Here is a 19,174-nt window from a genome sequence, read left to right as displayed (position 1 = left end):
CTCTCTTCAGTCATTGGGAGGAAGGAGAGATGAAAGGGAAGCCGAGGCTCTGATTGACACCGCACCGATTGACACTCCTCCTGAGAGAGAGATTTATACACAGCTCACAACAAATGGGCAGACAGGAGGGGAAGAAGAAGAAAAGGCAAGAGAAGCGGTGAGGCTGACACACGCACTTTGTGTGATGGGTTCAGACAATCACGATAAACAGAAATGATAATAGGAATAGAGAATAACAAGACGAGCTTAAGCTTGTTTGGCCGAGGAAGAAGTGGAATTTAATCTAAACGCAAGAATTGGCAATAGCGTTAGTTTCAGTAGAAACAACCCGAGGCCAGATTAGAAGAAAACAAATATTTTGCGCTTTTTGCATGTGTAAAAATCAGGTTTATATCTGGCTATACATTTTCACCAACCTATGAAAGGGTCGTATAGATTTCTTATTTATTTCTTTATTATTCAGCAACATTTAGGAAAAGAGGGGTGTGTGTCTGTTTTGGTTTTACCTCTCTTTAAATTGCTTTGTACTGGAAATATCAAGGGTGTCCTTGCGGTTTTCCAGTGCTTTCTATGTTTTCTAACAATATATGCAAACATTAAATTTATGCTATTGCTATTCAACAAAATAATGTTGTATTTAAGTCTTTTGCCACGGTGGCGAGATGATAACATGTGATATGATGGTCTAACAAATAACTGAGAACAGGCCAGGGGTCCCTAAACTTTTTCATGTGAGCGACCCCTAAATATATTGTTTTAAGTCTCAAGACACCTATCTGACCCATTATCACCTATATGGAAAGGTGGTAAGGGTGAAACATTTAATCAGACAATATTTTCATTCAATATTAGCACATAGGCCTACACACACAAATGAAAAGGATTAAGGAAGCAAAATCTTGGGCACACCAGAACTCAACTGTTTTCCACAGTTATTATTAGAAAGAAATTGCACACACACGCAGATATACAAAATAAATAAATTGGATAATTAATTAAGAATGCAAAATGCTCAGAAAACAGGCCACGAACATATGGGGGGGGGGCGATGGTTGAAAGAAAAGAAGTTGAGTGTTTGAGTCAATATATCATGAGAAAATACAGGAAAAAGAAAATAAACCAAAAAAAGCAGTGGAAGTAGCGTGTTTTCGGTGTCTGTCTGAGCAGTGAGAGATTGCGTGAGAATCAAAGTTGGGATGGGGAGGCAGATCTTTATAAAGCGCGGAGGTGGGGTTAGCGGGGCGGAGCCGCGGCTGCCTTTGATCTTGCGGCGGCTGGTTCTTTCATCCCCGACTCCCCCCGCCCGGTTCCCCCACCACCACCACCACCTCCCTCTTCCACCCCTTCCCCCTCCTCCCCCCTCGCTCTCCCTCGCCTTTGTATGACTAAATTTGGTCCGAGTGTGGAGCCGGGCCAACATTTCCACGTGTGCGTTCATCCCAGCTGAGAGAGAGAGAGAGAGAGAGAGAGAGAGAGAGAGAGAGAAAAGGGTTCTCTTCCGGGTAAGGAGACAGCGAAAAAAAAAAAGAAAAAGATCAAAGGCTTTTCGGTTTTGGAAGCGGAGTGTGGATTCAAAAGAGCCGAGACTGGCTGCATTCCAGAGTATAGCGGAAAACGCGCACTCGCGCGTGTGCACACACGCGCCCACTCACACATATACACGAGCCCGCACGAGCATGCATGCACGCGGGATACAAGCACCAACACACGCGCATAAATACAGCACTGAAAGAGAGAGAGCTAATTAGAAAGATTTCACACAGGCAGACCCGAACAACCAAACCTTTCAGTAATACACCCTTTAACATTATATTTCTTGTTTCCAGCCAAAAAATTAGAGGAAGAAAAATGTGATACAAGGTACAAACTCTGGCTGTTTTCCTCCCTGCTCTGTAGAAAGTGTCGGTTCTGCTTAATTACAGTACTTCTTTAATTGAATTATCCGCCACTTTTTTCTGGCACAATCTGAAACGATGCTACCTTCTTCCACCACCACCACCACCACCACCCTAAAACCATGCTAGGAACGACCTCATTGCCTTGAAATATATTTTTCCTCCGTGTCGTTTACAGCATTCACCTTGGATATGGTTTTAATCATACAATTAGGAGAAAGGGGGAAATCAGAGGGGGGAAACGATTTTTGGTAGGCCTATTAAGAAACTAAAAGGAGACAGTGCAGGCCTGCAGGGCCTGAGGTAAGAGGTGAAGAGATCCAAACTGTGAAAAATGAAACAGATTAAATAAATCACAGGACTAAATGATTCATGTTGGGTTTTTGGCTTTGGTTTATTGGCATTGTAAGATATTAAAAAATACAACATATATGACTTTAGGGATACCAACCTTAATCCTAATGTTCTGTTTGGGAGTCCCATGCGCTCTTTAACTGCTACTTAACATTGTTTTATCACCTTGATATTTCATGACGTTTCTTATTTTTATGAGAACTGATTATAAACATGATTTTGAACTGATGACGTTTGAGAAAAGGGCACAATACTTCTGTTTGGGGTCTCAGAGACTTATGCATCCCAAATAAGTCAATTTGAATTTCTGTAAGTGAAGTTTAGAATTAGACCTCTCAAACATAAGTAATGTCACTATTTAAGACTTTTTGGCAAATCAATGAAATATATATTTCTTAATGCATAGCAATATATAAAACATGAAATATTTCATTTATTTGGTGTATTAACGATGCTTTATGGTCATTTCTGTCCATTCTGCCCAGTTTGTGGCAAACGGAAGAGTTACCACCTCAGTACCTTTCTATTAAGAAGAAAAGCAAAACAATATTTTTTTTAAAAATAGGTTGATTTTTCAGTTATAATTATTATTTTTACACATACAGCAGTGGGAGCCCAGCAAACAATGAGGAAGTAAAGCCAATGTCAACAAAACACAGGTTAATCAAGACGTAGCGAGCTATTCCCTGCTGACCAAAGAAATATTAGAAACTAATATAAGCTGGAAAATGTCATCATAAAAAAACAGACAGTACATTTTTTTAAGAAGCAGATAAGGTAGAAGGTATCCCAGACACCCCAAAAATCATAAAAGTCAGTTGAATACAATATTCAATGTGCAAACATCAGAGAATTAAGAAGTTAAATAAAACAGTGCTAAACTAAATTTTTTAACCTATAGCATATTATTGCAAATGTTACATAATGCAATTTTGTAGGATGCATATTAGCCTCTAAAGGAACAAGAAAAAAAAAGACACGGTATCAGTTTAATTGCGTTTGCTGTATTGAAATGTTTTAAAATAACCTAAAAGAACTAGACTACTAGAAATTTCATATTCTGGTCTTGCAAAGGGAATTCCTGGTTGAGTGAGAGATTCATTATTTAATGCCCTCTGCTGCATGATGAGAGACCACTGCAGAGAAGTCCTTCCTCCTGGTTAGAGGGCCTGTGAGGAGGGGTCATTTGTTCTCCAAGATTCTATACTGATGTACATATTTCACTGAGCAATATAGATTTTCTTTTCCACCGTCTTTTTCATTTATTTAATGAATATTGTTTGCAGCAGTAGAATGAGTACATCATTAATAAGCCAGCATAGATAAAGACAAGGCTTTGTTTGCTGTGTAATGATTCTAGTTTATCGACTTGATGACAAGGCAACAAACGACAGCCTCTCTAATGAAGACGCTGTCAGAACCACCTTACACACTTTCCCTTGACATCAAAATACACTATATTCTCCAGCGAGGCTCTGTGTATTGCAGCCCTGGTTGTTAAAATAACCAGGAAAGTTGAAGTGGAGAGAAAAGGGAGAGAAAGAAGGAGGGGAGAATAAAAAAAACAGAGCTACATTAGCATTTTTCTCCTAATGAGTTCATAAGAGTGACCCCTCTGGATCTCACATGAAAAGGAAGATTTCCTGCTGCGCTGTGACCTGAATTCAGTTGTCTCTCACTTTAGATACTACATTTTGCATGTTATATAAGGAGGGAATATATCTATACACACAGCATAATTTATCATCATCAGATTTCAATTCCTTATCTCCCTCCTTGAGACCGGTAGTCAATCTGAAGAAGGGAATAAATATATTAATGGCCTACACGTTGTGGTAAGATACAAAATGTTGATGAACATAATGCATATTAAGCATATTTTGTTTTATATGATGTTTTTCCCCCCCTCTTATAAAGTTGGGAGAGTATATCAGTTTAGCAGACAATATGAATTGTGTCAAACAAAATGCTCTTTGTTGGAACAACATTCACTCAAGGTCCTCTTTAGATCTATTATTGTCTCATCTTTTATCTGGTCTATTTTCATTGCAATGCATAATACTTCAAACAGAAATTACCCTAATTATCTCCCGTTCGCACTTTGTGCGCTGTGTATGAGTTTCTGTGTCTGTGTGTGAGCCTGTTCAGTTTGATGATTTGTCAATATCAGTTCCTAAATTCACCTGCCGGGTGAGTTCAGTGGTGAAATCCCTACTCTGCTGTCTATTCCACCTGCTAGTCATTCATAACAACTTCCTTGATGTAGAAATTATAGCCCTTGCGCTCGCAGCCATCTCCAAGAAAACGACAGGAAACAAACATCAAATTATGATGAAAAGAGCTTGCAATTAAAGCCGAGAAAAGACACCATTTATCAAACGTACAAATCAAAAAACAGGGGAGGTCCAAGGTGAGTGATTATTTGTGCTGCTCTTTGGTAGAAGGTGAGTCATCTTCTTGAAGGGGAGGAAAGTGTCTTGGGGGTAAGGTGAGGAAGAGAGGGGCAGATGTGTGATCTGTTGATTTATGGCAACGCTGTCAGGAGGCTGTCTCAGACAAACTGTCATTAAAATGAAATTATCTCCTTGATGGAAAAGGAGGGGAATTTGTCATGCTATGTATATATTTTGGATGTGTCCAATTTGGAAAGGAGAGGCTAGAGTATACAAAAAGAAAGCAGTAAGTCCAAGAATATAGGCAAGTTAACAAACGTCATGATACTCCTGTGAAATAAATTTCAAACAAGAAAAAGAGTCTCCAGCCATGCTAGCTCTGCAATGCTGCACATCATGCTAATATACTCACAATGACAATACTAACATGCTGATGTTTAGCAGGTATAATGTTCACCGCCTCAGTTTAGTGTGTTAGCATGCTAACATTGGTTAATTAGCACTAAACACAAAGTACAACTGAGGCTGACGGGAATGTTGTCATTAGATTTACAAGTATTTGGTCATGAACCAAAGTATTGGACAAAGTGAAATTTTGACCTGATGATGGCATTAAATTAAAAATCAGGGGATCACCAAAGTTGTTACGATTCATCGTGAGGGGGACATGACTATCTGTACCACATTTCATGGCCAGCCATCCAATAGCTGTTGAGAAATTTCACTCAAAACCACAAATGTCATGTATGGTGACGCTAGAGGAAAAGTCAGGGGATCACCAAAGTCATTAGGATTCATCATCTGGGATATAAATGTACAAAATGCTAATCCATGCAGTAATGTTGAGATATTTTACTAGATAAGTAAAAACTCTGATCTGCTGGTGATAGAGGAAAAGTCAGGGGATCACCAAAGTCAGAAGGATTCATCCTCTGAGGACCATGAATGATTGTTCAAACATTCATGGCAATCCATCCAATAGTTTTTGAGGTATTTTAACCAAAGTGGTAGACCAACCAACTGACTGATGTTGCTATCCATAGAGCAATGCAGCTGGCATGACTAAAAATCAAACCCTGCAGCATTTCTACATTTGAAACAATGTAGAAAAACAAGTTTCCTCATGAGTATCCACTCCTCCACCCACTGTACAGATTGTCTTACTCGCAGAGATAAAGAATGATTCACACCAAGTGGCACCTGACTCTACCTTTCTATCCTCACCAGTCAGTGATGCTGACAGAAAAGAGAGAAGCACTGAGTAAGCTCCTCAGAGAAAGAGAGGGAGAGAGATCACTTTCCCCCCGAGACTTGGCTCACTCTCACAGGCGAGACAGTATTAACTTACATTCTCCAAGCCTCAAAAACCTGAGTGCTTGCATGCCGCATCATCGGTGGACAACGTTGGGCAAACATGCACAGACACAATCTATCTCTTCTCTGACTTTCCTCAACACACAGCACATTCACATCACGCACTGATACTTGTAAGTGTTGCCTCACTACAGCCAAAAGAACAATCCTCTGGGGCATATTATATCATGACAGGCCGTCTTTCTCCTCTGTGTGTGTACATGCAGCACTGTCCCGCTGTCACTCGTCAAGACTAATGGGCAGATTAACACTTGGCTGACCCAGGTGCCTTGAGGGAAAATGATGGTGAGGGTGTTTACCTACAAACTTCACCCAGCTGGGACGGCCACCTTGTCTGCAGCGGATTGTCAGTTTGCATGAATCTGCAGAGCTTGCCCATTGGCACCATGTTTTTCTATTGTTGATAGGGGCAGTCATTCAATTCTGTGTGTGCTGTAAGAATGATCCGAAATGACCTATCACACAATGCAACACAGTGGTTACTGAAATATTTATCAGAAAAAAAGCACATCTTCTGCACCTTTTCAGTTTTTCATCCTCTTCTAAGTGACAGTTAGAGGTATTTCCTTCAGTTACGTTGTGGGACAGGTCAAGGTCTCGACTAGTGTAATTGATCAGGTTAGAGAGGCATGACGAGGCTCTTTTTTATTGCACAGTGCCGACATATGTCCAGAGGCTGGCCAAACTTCACCACCAGCCGTCCTCCACTGCGCGCTGCTGTGTCGTGCTACATTCTTCAGGTCCAAAGGGGAAGTGGTCCAGTCCTCTCAGCACACACAGCTACTCCTTTCATCCCACTGTGTTATTGGAGAAAGCACTGAGCAGCGTGTCAGGGCCTGCTGTGTTGGGGTCAGGGTTCAGAGCTGACCTGCTAAGAGGTCGAGGGGCTCCCATCCAGTCTGTAATCAAGCACACAGCACACGTCGCTGACCCCGCTCCTCCGTCTGTCCCGCTGCCCAGCCTCAGTCCGTCTCGGCTGCCTGAGATCAAACACGGAGCGGCAAGTACCTCTGGCCCTGTGTTATCAGCCTGGGTGTCTCATCACATCAGCACGCAGGGCTAAACAGTAAACAGCCAGCCTGGTTTTGCTCACTCTGTGTGTGTGTGTGTGTACATATCTGCATCGAAGCTTGTGCATGACTGCACTTTGGTGTGTGAAGGTTAGGTATTATTTAGATTGGATCAATTCTGATTTAGATTTTTGATTCTGTTTATCATTTCTGGCTCTTATAGAATACTGGTTCTTCTTATTCTTGCCATTTTATTTAAAGTAAAGCAATGAAAATATGTTAAAAGAAAAACACAATACAACATGCTGTAAATACTCAAACTGAAATATTATTACCTTTTAAAGTCAATATGGCAAACAGTTGCTTATTTACACATCCAGCTGACATGGAACAACATTTGCATTTGAAATCGTGTTTCAAGCGACTTGACAACTGTAAGTTCAATATTCATTCTTCTTTTAGTTCTGTTTTTGGTCTTTACCAACTCCTGAGGGAAATCAGGCGCTTTAGCTGCAATATGTTCCACTATGTCCACCAGCTAGTCGCTAACTTTGTCTGTGTGGCCTTTGGTGCTGAGTAGGTGGCGTAGAGTTGCTGTGGCTGGAAATGATGCTGATTGGAGCGGTAAAACTGAATCATAACAATGTTACACGCCAGAAAAACCAAAACATGGAGCTAAAAGAAGCTGAAGCTCACAGAGTCAGGTGGTAACGCTCAGTGTCACCTTCACTATTAGCGACCCCTTTTACATGCACACTGATTTGACCCATTGTTAATATAAAAACTATTGGACAGAGCAGCTTTAATTTGCCATAAACATTTGTCATAAAAATAAAGAAAATGTGCCATACACAAGTTTTATCTTTGCTGTTTTACACCAGTTTTTTTCTCAAGTTGGACCCACTAACAATAGTTTTGTATATTCTGTAACATTATGGCTTAGACATCGAAAAACATATAAAAAAAACATGTTTTTTCTTATAAATTTGGAACAATTTTAATTTGGAGTTGGTTTTCGATACCCAATCAAAGTGAATGTGTTTATGTTTGCTGCCATGTGGCTATTTGGGTTTGTTATAATGCACATTCACATCTATTTCAATTTACATACTCTGTGGGATTAGTTTGGGCAGTGGCGTCAGTAGTGTGGTGAAAGGTGACGATGTTTCTAAGGGCCCATAACTGAAGAGGTCCTGTATAAAGAGCCCAAGCAAGTAATATTTAACCAGGTTTGTATTTCCTGTGTGCACCGGCCTACACCATTAGGATATTAACTGTTAAAACCACTAGAGTGTGATACTTACTCGTGCTGATTGATTTCTTCTAGTCTCAGAGGAAAAGTCCACAATTCCCGGGTGTTGTTACTAGAGAGGAAAGCATTTCCAGACACAGGCACATGCTGCCAATTTGACAGGTTTAGTTAGGCACCTTGGCTCCGCTCCTTTGTTGTATTTAAAAAGCATCAGATGAGTGTTTGTTTTTTAGGCAGGCTGCGTTTGACTCTGTTTCAGAGTGGGAAAACAACTCATTTCTTTCCTTTGTCTAAGAGTTTTCCCCCCACGTCTCCCAACATGAAGAAATTGTTGCAAATGAGTCATTTGTTCTTGGCAGACCTCCGGTGAAGGAGAAAAAAGTGTTCTTACGTAGACAAAAATGATTTACTTATCCTGTCACTGCTTTAATTATTTCTGATAAAAGTGGGGATTACTAGTATTGAAATGTATTTTCTGTGATATCTTAAATTATATCTGTGAAAATTGTCCTTAATGGTAAAAAAAAAAAGAAAAGTTATCTTGCTTCACACACATTCAAAGACCAATATTAATAGTTCTGCCTGGGATTGTGTGTGAGTAATTGTGTGTGTAGAAAAAGATTTTGGAAAATCTGTGCTGAGGTGAGGTTTATTTGTATGCATGCATGACTTCATGTGTTGGTAAATTAGTGTGTGATTGTTCTTGTCGGTCTGGGAGGGGAGATCAAAGGCAGACCTCATCTTTCTGCAACTGGCCTTCATCTCTGAGCTGACTAAACTGAAAATGTAATTTTTTCCCCCTCAAAGTTCCTTTGAGCTCCAACATGTGGTTGCAGGTAATATTTCTGAAGTGCAATGCATACAGTATGGGGGGCCCGAGACGTACAGTCTACTGTAAAGCTACAGCCTGTTTTGTCTTGTTGCTAATTTTATTACAGCTGAAATATGTGACCAGGAGAGCGTTTGAACTCCTGGCCTGAGTCTTGCCCAAGTTGCGGCCCAATTTGAGCCAAATTTGAAACAGTAAAATCCCAGAGGATGTATAGTAAAGTGGCTGTGCCAAAATCCTTCTTGCCCTGCCTCGCCCTGCCATCTGCTTCTTAAAGAGTAGTCACGACAAGGCCTGTGAGAGTGAGATTTAGTGCCGCCACACCTCAAAGAATGTTCTGTAAACATTCATATGATTTTTCCAAATTTTCTTGCACATAATTGAAATGTATCAGGAAGGCATTTCATTCAGGAAGTGGTGACCTACTGCCTCTGTTGATTTTTCCAGTGTTTGTGCCTTCCCACTGCTGTTAATGTCATTTGCTCTCTTCTGATTCACTTGAGTTGCCCTTGCTTTGACTTGGAGCGATGCTCATAAACAAGCCTCCCTCGTGCATTTCTCTGTTTTCATCTCCATCCAGTGCAGTCGTTTGATTTGTCTGGGAATGCCGGTTCTGTTGGGGTCACCTTTTCAGATACTACAATGACAGATGCAAAGACAAAGAGACAGACAGAAAACCCAGATAATGATTTAAGAGAGGCCAATCCTCCTCACATGACCCTTAAAATGTTCACACAGTTCCATTGACAGAAATCCCTCCCACCACACATAAAACACGTGAATGTTTCCTCTCTTTGTAGACTGTCACTGGTCCAGGTTCAGACTTAAAAGGCATTTCCAACCTCTTTATTGAGCCTTTTAGCCTCATTTTTATATCATTCCTTGCTTTAATCCAACACATTCTCTACTCTGTTCTCAGGTTATGAGAATTCCCCTGGTCATTGATAAAACAATTGATATGGAAAAGTCTAGTTCAACAACGAACCTATTAAAGGGGAAGACGTGCAATGCAATTTTATATAATTTTAACAGTTACGGAAAATGAAAGTCATCGCAGATATGCCCTCCATAGTTCCTGTGGAAGAGAATGTCTATTTGTTTTAATCACAAGTATTTGAAAACTAAATGTCGTTCAGCCTGGTATTTAAATAGTATGGTACAAAACCCCCTGTAAAACGGAAAATGGATGTTTTTACACTTTGGTTTTTGTATGGATTAAATAAAGCAGATATATCCTGTTAATTAGTGAGCATTAGTGAAGTGCTGGTAGGCAGATTTAGCTACCTTTGGACATGGGACTCCCTAAAAACTTGGTATTTCTCCCAGACGGGTGTGGTTTTGCAGGACGTAGCAGTGCACGCTTCGGCGAGCTCCGTGACCGTCTCAGTCTGTGCTCTGAATGCATGTTCAAGAGTTTTTCACAATGGAGGCTGAGTTACGTTCGTTTTGTATAAATGTCAGTTACTACTTTTAATTTGCACTATCCAGTCATGCTAAAATTACATAAAGACTGTCATAACATGTGCCCCATATCACTGCTTTAGATGATAGCCTGCGTGCACCTTTGTAATGGAGAACAAAAATCCTGTAGGTTTAATCCTGGGGTTGAGGCAAAGATTAGGTTAATAAACAAATTTTTATGTCACGGTTTTGCTAGCTTATCCAAAAAGTGACAACCCAATGCGGGCCGACGAGAACATGCATCAGGTACACAACATTTGCACGACGCAGGACGTAAGGCACCGCACCCGGGTGAAATACCAAGTTTTTAGGGAGTCCCCTTTGGACAGAGCCAGGCTAGCCCTTTCCCCCTGTTTCCAGTCTTTATGCTAAGCTAAGCTATCCGGTTGCTGGCTGTAGCCTTACATTTAACAGACAGATGTAAAAGTGGTATTCATTTTCTCATGTAACTCTCCACCAGAAAGCAAATACATGTATTTCCCAAAATGTGGAACTATTCCTTTAAGACACAGTAGACATCCAGAGAAATTGTAACATCCACTCAAGGAGACATTTTACCAATATTTCAAGGCTATGTTGAGATTATTGACAAGACAGAAGAAGAACGAAAACATTTTCATGTTACTCTGAAAGAGAGAAAGTGGCCCTCCATGCAATGAATTCAGATTTTGTCACTGGCCAAACTGCATGAATGGAGACATTATTAGTTATAGTCTACAGCCAACACTATAACCGCGCTGGACAGTGTTGGCGACCCAGCATGAGTGTTGGAGCAGTGAATATGTGTTTTAGGCACCCTGAGTGCTGCTTGGCTTCGGTGCATTAGCAGATCTGGCCAGATGCTCAGTGTGATCTGTCATAGGGGATCAGGCTGGAGTGAAAATGAAAATAATCTTGGTCCAACGCGACATCGCACAACAGTCTCTTCTGAATGATATGTGAAATGATTAAACAAGAAGAACAAACAAAAGGGAAACCATGTGTATTGTGGTTGTTCGATGATGTGAGAGTGGTGGGTGGGGAATTCTCCTTTCTTGCAATTAAGATCAAATGTAATGATTTCTCAGACAAAAACATTATTTCACCAGATGCCGTCATCAAGACAAGGAGAGAAATTCTCCTGGAAAGTCCAATTAAAACATACCTTTTTGATGTATAATTAAAACTACTTAATATATAATATAACCTTTCAGTTGAGCATTACACTTTTATGAGGCCTAATTTTAATCCTCTGACACATTATTTAAGGTTATTTAAAAGCAAGGAAAGGAAACATAAACATAAACAAAAAGCTTTTGTATTTCTTGATTATGGACTTTTATATCTTATATATCTGTACTGATGCTTATAATGTACAATTGCCTCCCTACTCGTGCAAGTAAAAGTGAACAAATGTTTACGGGTACATCATGCAAAAACAGACGAAAAACAACAGCTTGGGAAAGTGAGACAACCACTAAGAACACATGCAATTATGAGCGGACAAGATGTGAAATCTGTGTGAAAGATGCGCCTCAAAAACAAAGCCCCTCAACGTACCCTTCCTATTTGGAGCAGATGACACTGCCTTAGCATACATTACACATGCATATTATCTTCACTAATCACGCTATTTGTGGGCCTGATTGCAGTATTGCTTAAGACGGGGTGAGCAGGGGGTTCCTTTGTGCTGGAGCTAATGATGTCCCTTTGTGATAGGGCTGGGTGTGAGGGTTGAGGACACTGGAATAGACTCCGAAGAGCTGCTGTGTCGGTCTTAGTGTGACTGGCAGCTGCAGTAATCCGCCCTTTGTGTCTTCAACAGGGCCCCACTGAGCTCCCTTGACAGGGACCGATGTTCCCAACTCCACCAGACAGCCCAGATGGGCCGAGTGACACAGAGGGAGAGAAGGAGGGAGGGAGACAGAAAGCATGGAGATAGATGGGGAGAGGGAGTAAGAAAGTCAAAAGAGGAGAAGGAAGTAAAGGAGAGGATCATTTGGGGTAAAAAGGAAAATCCTGGGAGGAAAATCTTTAGGAGAAAGTGTGGAGGAATGGGGGTCTGTCCCTGAAAGCCTCTTGACAGCTCTGTTGCTGCTAAGACAGGATGGGCTCAGTGGCTTCGGATCAGGGCTGGTTTGTTTGCCCAGCATTTGTTTTTTGTTCCTTTGCGGTCACCCTGAAGCGTGCCTGAGTAAGGAATCTGATTGGTGGAGGCATTCTGGGCGCAGCACAATTAAAATCCATGGTCGCACATGATTACAGCAATACACACACTCTCTCTCTCCCTCTTTCTATCACTCACTGTTTAGACACTGTTTATTTAATTTGAGTGGCCTCGTCATGACGCCTGACGGGACGAGAAGTTTTTTCTGTTGCTGCTTGTGATTTGTGTTTGTCTCATCTCATTACTCTCGCGATGTGGCGTGTGGGTTTCCTCCACGGCTTTACATGCTTAATCTACAAGTGAAGGCTCACGCAATAAGCTGCTATAACACTTTTCACATCTGCCATGACCACATCCTGCTCCACAATGTCACAAGAGATCAGTGATACGACCAGATTTCTCACCAAAATCTGTCACCTGGGAAAACATAGCTTTTAAAAAACACATACAGTATTTTTGTGTGATTTTCTATACAATAGTTTATTTAATTTTATCTATTTAAAGAGACACTTTCTCACATGACTTATGCTCATTTGTAGCTCTGTATTTGCAATATAAAATCAATTTTCAGAACAGGAAGAAAAGTGATTCCATATGGCTCAGCAAAAAGTAGGTGTGTGGAGGTTTTTATGGTGGAGGTGTGTGTTTTACTTTGATGTTGGTGTGGGTTCATTTCTTGTGTCATTGTTAGTATTCAAGAGTGATTTTTTTCCCCTGTCCTTAACAAAGTGGTTTTAGTACCCTAACCTTAACCATACCTTAGTTGTCACATGTGGATATTGAGATATTGAGGGAATATTCAAACAAGAATGTTGTGTGCAGTGGACATTTTCCAGATATTTTCAATGTGATCATTCTGTCAAGAATAAATCACATTTTCCCTAAAACGTAGTTTGCTAAGGCAAGATAGTTGCATATAAACACAATTCTTATAGTAGATGAGAAAATTAACAAATAAAAACAGCATTTTGAGAGTATCTCATTAACTTAATTTGATGTGTTTCCTGAAGGAGCAAGATATTAGGACACAACACATAATACATAACACATAATCGATTGACTATAAAATGTCAGAAAATAGTGAAAAATGCCCATCGTAATTTCCCAGAACCCAAGGTGACGTCTTAAAATTGCATGCTTTGTCCGACCGACAGTTCAAAATCCAAAGATATTCAGTTTATTATCAAATAAAACAGAAAAGAGTAGAAAACATAAACATTTGAGAAGCTAGAACCAGATTTTTTTTTGGCATTTTGGCTTAAAAAATGACTCAAACAATTAATTGATTATAAAAATAAAGTTGCAGATTGATTGACTGATTAAATGTTCATCATTTCAGATGGATCATTCCAAGTTATGGAAAGAACGGCAGTTTTATTTCATATGGGCAGAGGGATGGGATCATTTAAAAATCTGCAATTTATTTATTGGTTGACAGTTTTTGTATTTCTCCTGTTACCCGATGAAGACACCAGTGTCAGTATTCCAGAAATGAAAAGTAATGTTGGGGTTGTCCTGTTGGACGAGGGGCTAAAACGCATACCACATACTATAGCCGTAACATCCCTGGTCTGTTTCTATACTATCAACTATCCATAAAGGCAAAAATCATGTCATCATATGTCACATAGATGCATTATATGAAAACATATTGTTGAGAAAAATTACACTATAAGATACAACCAACTTTCCCTTGTCAATGTATAATGCTGAAATTCCAAGTTTATGAATATAAGCAGTTACCAATCCAAAAGGTATTTTATTATAGGAACAAAATTATGTTACAGCTTGTAACTACAATTCTACGTCAGGGAGTGTATGTGTTTTTTCCATTTTCCTCTGTAAAATTCCTGACTAATGGCTCAGTCTCGTAAGAAAACCTCACAGGTGTGTCTATTCCCACAGGAGCTTCATAAACAATAGTATCATAATATTGACTATATAGGGAGGTAAGTCATTGGAACCGGGGGAAACACAAGCTCATCCCTTTCATTTCAATGTTACATCAGTCTGAGTAACGTCAAGTTGTAGACAAATTTTCTCTTGAAATAAGGTGGTGGTGAGTGCCTCATAACACATGCAATTGATTTGAAAACAAAAGGAATTTATTTAGGAATATGACAAGCATTACAAAACTGTCTGTGATGACTCAATGAGCTAAACATTCCTTTGTAGGTAGAGTCAGAAAAACTGGTAAAAGAAACCTAGAATGAGTAGTCTGTATTTCATGTTGATCTGTCCTTTTAATTATGTGATTTTAGTATTTTAGGAAGGAAAATATCAAAAGTGTTATGATTTAAGAAGGTAAAAGGTACCTGTTTGCATACATTACTGTTTTGAGTCCTTATTGTTTATATGTACATTTTCAAAATTACATTTTTGGCCATTTGTGTTGCTTATTAATCGCTTGTACCAGTCAGTCATTCTGTCTGTGCAGAATCAGTTGGAAAACTCCTCTTACGAAGTCTGTTTGGTCAAAATCCCATGAGACTGTTCACTGGTCCCTGATGATAATCAATAAGTGGTGTAAACATGTTGGTCAGCAGGCAGCGAGCAACAGAGTCAAAGACAAGCCCTAATAAACCTCCCAGTGGAAACAACAATTTCCTAAAGGCTTAAAAACGAAGTCCCGCACCATGATATTATCTGCTCTTACTGCAACCAAGATGACAGGTCTTTGATTTTAGTGTGAATGAGCTCTTCACTTGAGACATCAAACAGAACATAAAGCAATGGGGATTTGAGAGTGATAGAGGCCCCATTGATCTTCCGCTTTCTTCTTAATTTATATTTAACCACTGGCTTTGCACCAAAAAAGATTGTGTTTATGGCCTTCTAAAAATCCATCATTAATTTCTTACTGCTAAACTCAGGCCAAACAATGTCGTAAATAATATTAATCGCAGATGAAACTGCATGATTTCACCATCAACATTTCCTTCCGGCTCCCACAACAAGCTGTTGAGCCTTAAAGTCTTGGTACTACACTGCAAGTAGAAGAAGTAATTGTCTACACTGAGTTGCATGAGCTTAAACGGGAACTTGCTCAGATGTATTTGGAAACTAATTGGGAGACAGAAACAGTAAGCAGCTTTGGTGAAGGGAGCTGGGTGAATGTAAATTCAAACAACACAAAAAATTGTTGAAATAATATGGAATGCATCTATTCAGACAAGAAGCTGTATGTGAGGATGTGTGTGTGCACCAGTGGTGAATGAATCCATTAATTAAACAATCTAGTCAAATAGATTGTAAATAAAACTAATTGCATTTTGGTGTAAAAATCTAAGAAATTAAAACTAATTTTTAATTAATGTGCAAAGTGGCTATAATCAATATTGATGAACCCACAGAGAATTATCACCCAACTCTGCAGAGCGTTTCAGCGTCTTTCAGCTCATTGTTTTGGTTTTCCGGCCCACAATTTTACAGTTTGGGTTCACTCTCACTGCTCTCATCAGTGTTGTTTTCTGGTCCAGCAGGCAACTGTTTTAGCAAAAAGCTCTAAAAACCCAGTGTGCTCAGCACCAAACAGCAGACAGAGAAAGTTGGGGACTAACTAGTGAACATAGTGGAGCATTTAGCAGCTGAAGAGCCAGATATTTCCCTGAGGAGTTAAGAGACTAAAACAGAGCTAAAAGAAGGTGAATATTGGGCTTGCATTCGCCAATGTTGCTAGATATCTGCTAGATGTGTAAATAAACAACTGTTTGCTAACAAGTTCATCAAGGATGTGTTTGTCAGCATGTACAGTCCAGAATCTTGCCCGGACACGAAAAGTATAATTTGCGCTTTAGATGTAAAATGTGACCGGTGGAAATATTATTTTGTTTTGATAAAAGCGTTAAAGAAATTGGAATAAAACAATATTGGAGAACTGACAAATGTAAACACAAAAAAGTTACATCAACTTGCCTAAATTTGACTCAAATTCTGGTTGTAAAATTTATTTAAGTTAATTCTTAATTAATCAACAATTTAGACTCATACCCAATTATCCATGTGTGTGCGTGTGCCCATCCGTGCTACATTTGTGCCTGTGTGTGATAACAGACATGTTAAATGAATGGCAGTGAGTAAACCAAATCTGATGCACTTGGTCTGTAGATTTCCCAGTTTGGGAGCGGATTAGAAACTGGAGAGCTGCACATCCATCTTTCTGTCTCTGTCTAATTGGCATGTCATAGTTGCCACTCCACAAAAGCCTGTGAAGTCTGGACACTGAATGTCTAAAAGTAGGCGTCTTTGCACCCCACGCTCTTAGGTCAGCAATTTTGGTGTTTGAGGCCTGCAATTCAATAATTCTGGAAACCGAAAAGCTCAGATCAGGGTTACAATTCGACATAATTAATGCCTATCAGTATCCAGTGACTCACTTTTCCTTTTCTTTGAACTAGAAACATTATGTACATACATGAGGATCTGAATATATTGCAACTGCAAGACTACAAACACGCAGCAAGAGCTAACATCCACAGCACAGAAAAGTGGTATATAACTGTAAAGGGCGCAACAAAACTTTTCAGGGAGTTTATGCTAGTTTCACATAAGTCATATTTGAGCTTGGTCTCAAGTGCTGCTTCATGAACATGATGAAATGGCCTTTTAAAGTACTCTCAGAGGAGCCAACACTTCAAGGGCTTCTTAGAACCCACACCACTGCCTTGTATCACCCCAGGAGAGGGAGCGAAAAGAGGGCCAAAGAGAAATAGAAAGAGAACGCAAGAGACAGCGAGCAAGAGGGAGAACACTCTAAAACCAAAATGCAAGAGTCATAGGGGCTGAGATGAGCAGAGAAACCCTCACAGAGAAAAAGAAACTCAAAATGAAAGAGCGTGGAGCCCAAAAAAAACTTTTATTCTGAGATGATCCTCAGATCAGATGAGATAAGAGCACAGTAAGTTCACTCTCTGCTTGCAGCTGAGTTCAGGCATTTCTTTTTCCAACTTACTGAATGTTGGACTAAAAGGAAGACCAGAGGAAGAAGGAGGCAAGAGCAGCATGAGCGTGCCCACTAGCTTTTAGTCAGGAAGCCTAATGAGTTCCTGTGGGATGGGGGCTGGCTGTCAATCATCCTCATTCTTCTCCAACACTACGCAGTGTCGTCCTGTACATGCAGAACCAAGGGGCATGAAATAATTAGAGATGGCCAACCAGCCACAGTGTGACTTGGTTGTCTGGCAGAAGAAGGAAGTCACAGCGTGTCTCTCTCGTGTGAGGGGACATTTGAATTTGTTGGATTACGGTGTTGGAAGACACTGTACCCGCCTTCACGACAACGCTAAAATGTGACAATGAGGTAATAGTGTTACAGCATATTGCGTAATGTCGCCATGATTCCTGACTTATTGTGAGGGTGATGAAAGAAAAAAAAAGGCGAGCACTGGATTCAGCATATGATGAAAGGGAGCCCCTGCTGATAGGGCATGTGTGAGCCTCTTTTTAAAGACGGGATGGCAGAGAATGAGAGGGGAAAGAAGGTGAAATAGAACAGCGAAGGGAGAAATGTCAGACCTATTGTTCAGATGATTTTTTTTCTAAAAAAGGGAGGCAGCAGGTCGGATTGGGGGGGATGATGTACATACATTCTACAATAAAATATTTATCAGTCGTCATCTATACAGTCACCCAGAGCGTGCAGGGGTTGATTATATAGGCCATGCAACCAATTAACATTTCTGTACCATCCACATTTGGGCTTAATCTCTTTTCTTTTCTTTTTTTGGCAATAAACGCAAATAAGAAGACACAGAAGGAGAGGGAGCTGTGGGAGGGGGAAGCCAAAACAAAATGAGCCATCCCCGAAAAAAACAAGAAGAGGATTTAGTAACATCTGCATGTGAATAGATGCTGTCTAACATCAGCAGCGGCAGTAAGGGCTTTATGTAATTGCTGATGAACAATGTCACAGAACTGGCAGATTGGGGGATGGACGGATTAGAGGGTCATGTGATGAGATCTTTATATTGGAATCAGTGTTTGAGTCGTATGACTGTGCAAATCTAAATGTAACCGTAACACCTTCGCAGACGATTCATAGGCCTCTCAGTAAATAAAGGTAAAGGGGAACCATGGGTGTGGTGTGTGAAATGGCGTAATGTGTTTATATTCCTAAATACAGTATAAATAGGACTGCAACTAATGATTATTTTCATTATTGATTAGTCGGCCAATTTTCTAATTCTTGTTCTGTGCTTCATGTGTACTCCTGCCTGACCCTGTGTTTCCCTGTTCTACAGATTATCTCTCGCCTGTGATCTCAGCCAGCTTCGCGCACCAGGTTACTATTTGTCTTCAGTCTTCGGCTTCCCTTGCCACGCCAACCACGTTGTGCTCACCCTATCTGCATGCTCCGCCATTCCAGAAAACTCTGTCAGCCCCCAAAGAACGCGCCTGCTCGGATCCTCTCAGCCAGAGCTTCACTCACCTGGACTCCCGGATCTGGATTTCTGGTTTTAGC

The 19,174-nt window shown here is 40.3% G+C and overlaps 1 long non-coding RNA gene across 1 annotated transcript in view; it reads right to left on the bottom strand.

The window, feature by feature from the left end:
• Positions 1-6,033: 6,033 nt before the first annotated feature.
• LOC122873227 overlaps positions 6,034-19,174 on the bottom strand; it is a 52,156-nt gene continuing 39,015 nt past the window's right edge. The window contains exon 4 of the long non-coding RNA XR_006377378.1: positions 6,034-9,744. This is a non-coding gene — a long non-coding RNA (uncharacterized LOC122873227). The remainder of the gene's footprint in view (positions 9,745-19,174) is intronic.

The sequence above is a fragment of the Siniperca chuatsi genome, linkage group LG3, assembly GCF_020085105.1.
Source record: "Siniperca chuatsi isolate FFG_IHB_CAS linkage group LG3, ASM2008510v1, whole genome shotgun sequence".
Taxonomy (NCBI): Eukaryota; Metazoa; Chordata; class Actinopteri; order Centrarchiformes; family Sinipercidae; genus Siniperca; species Siniperca chuatsi.
This window is presented reverse-complemented; position numbering and strand designations above follow the sequence as displayed.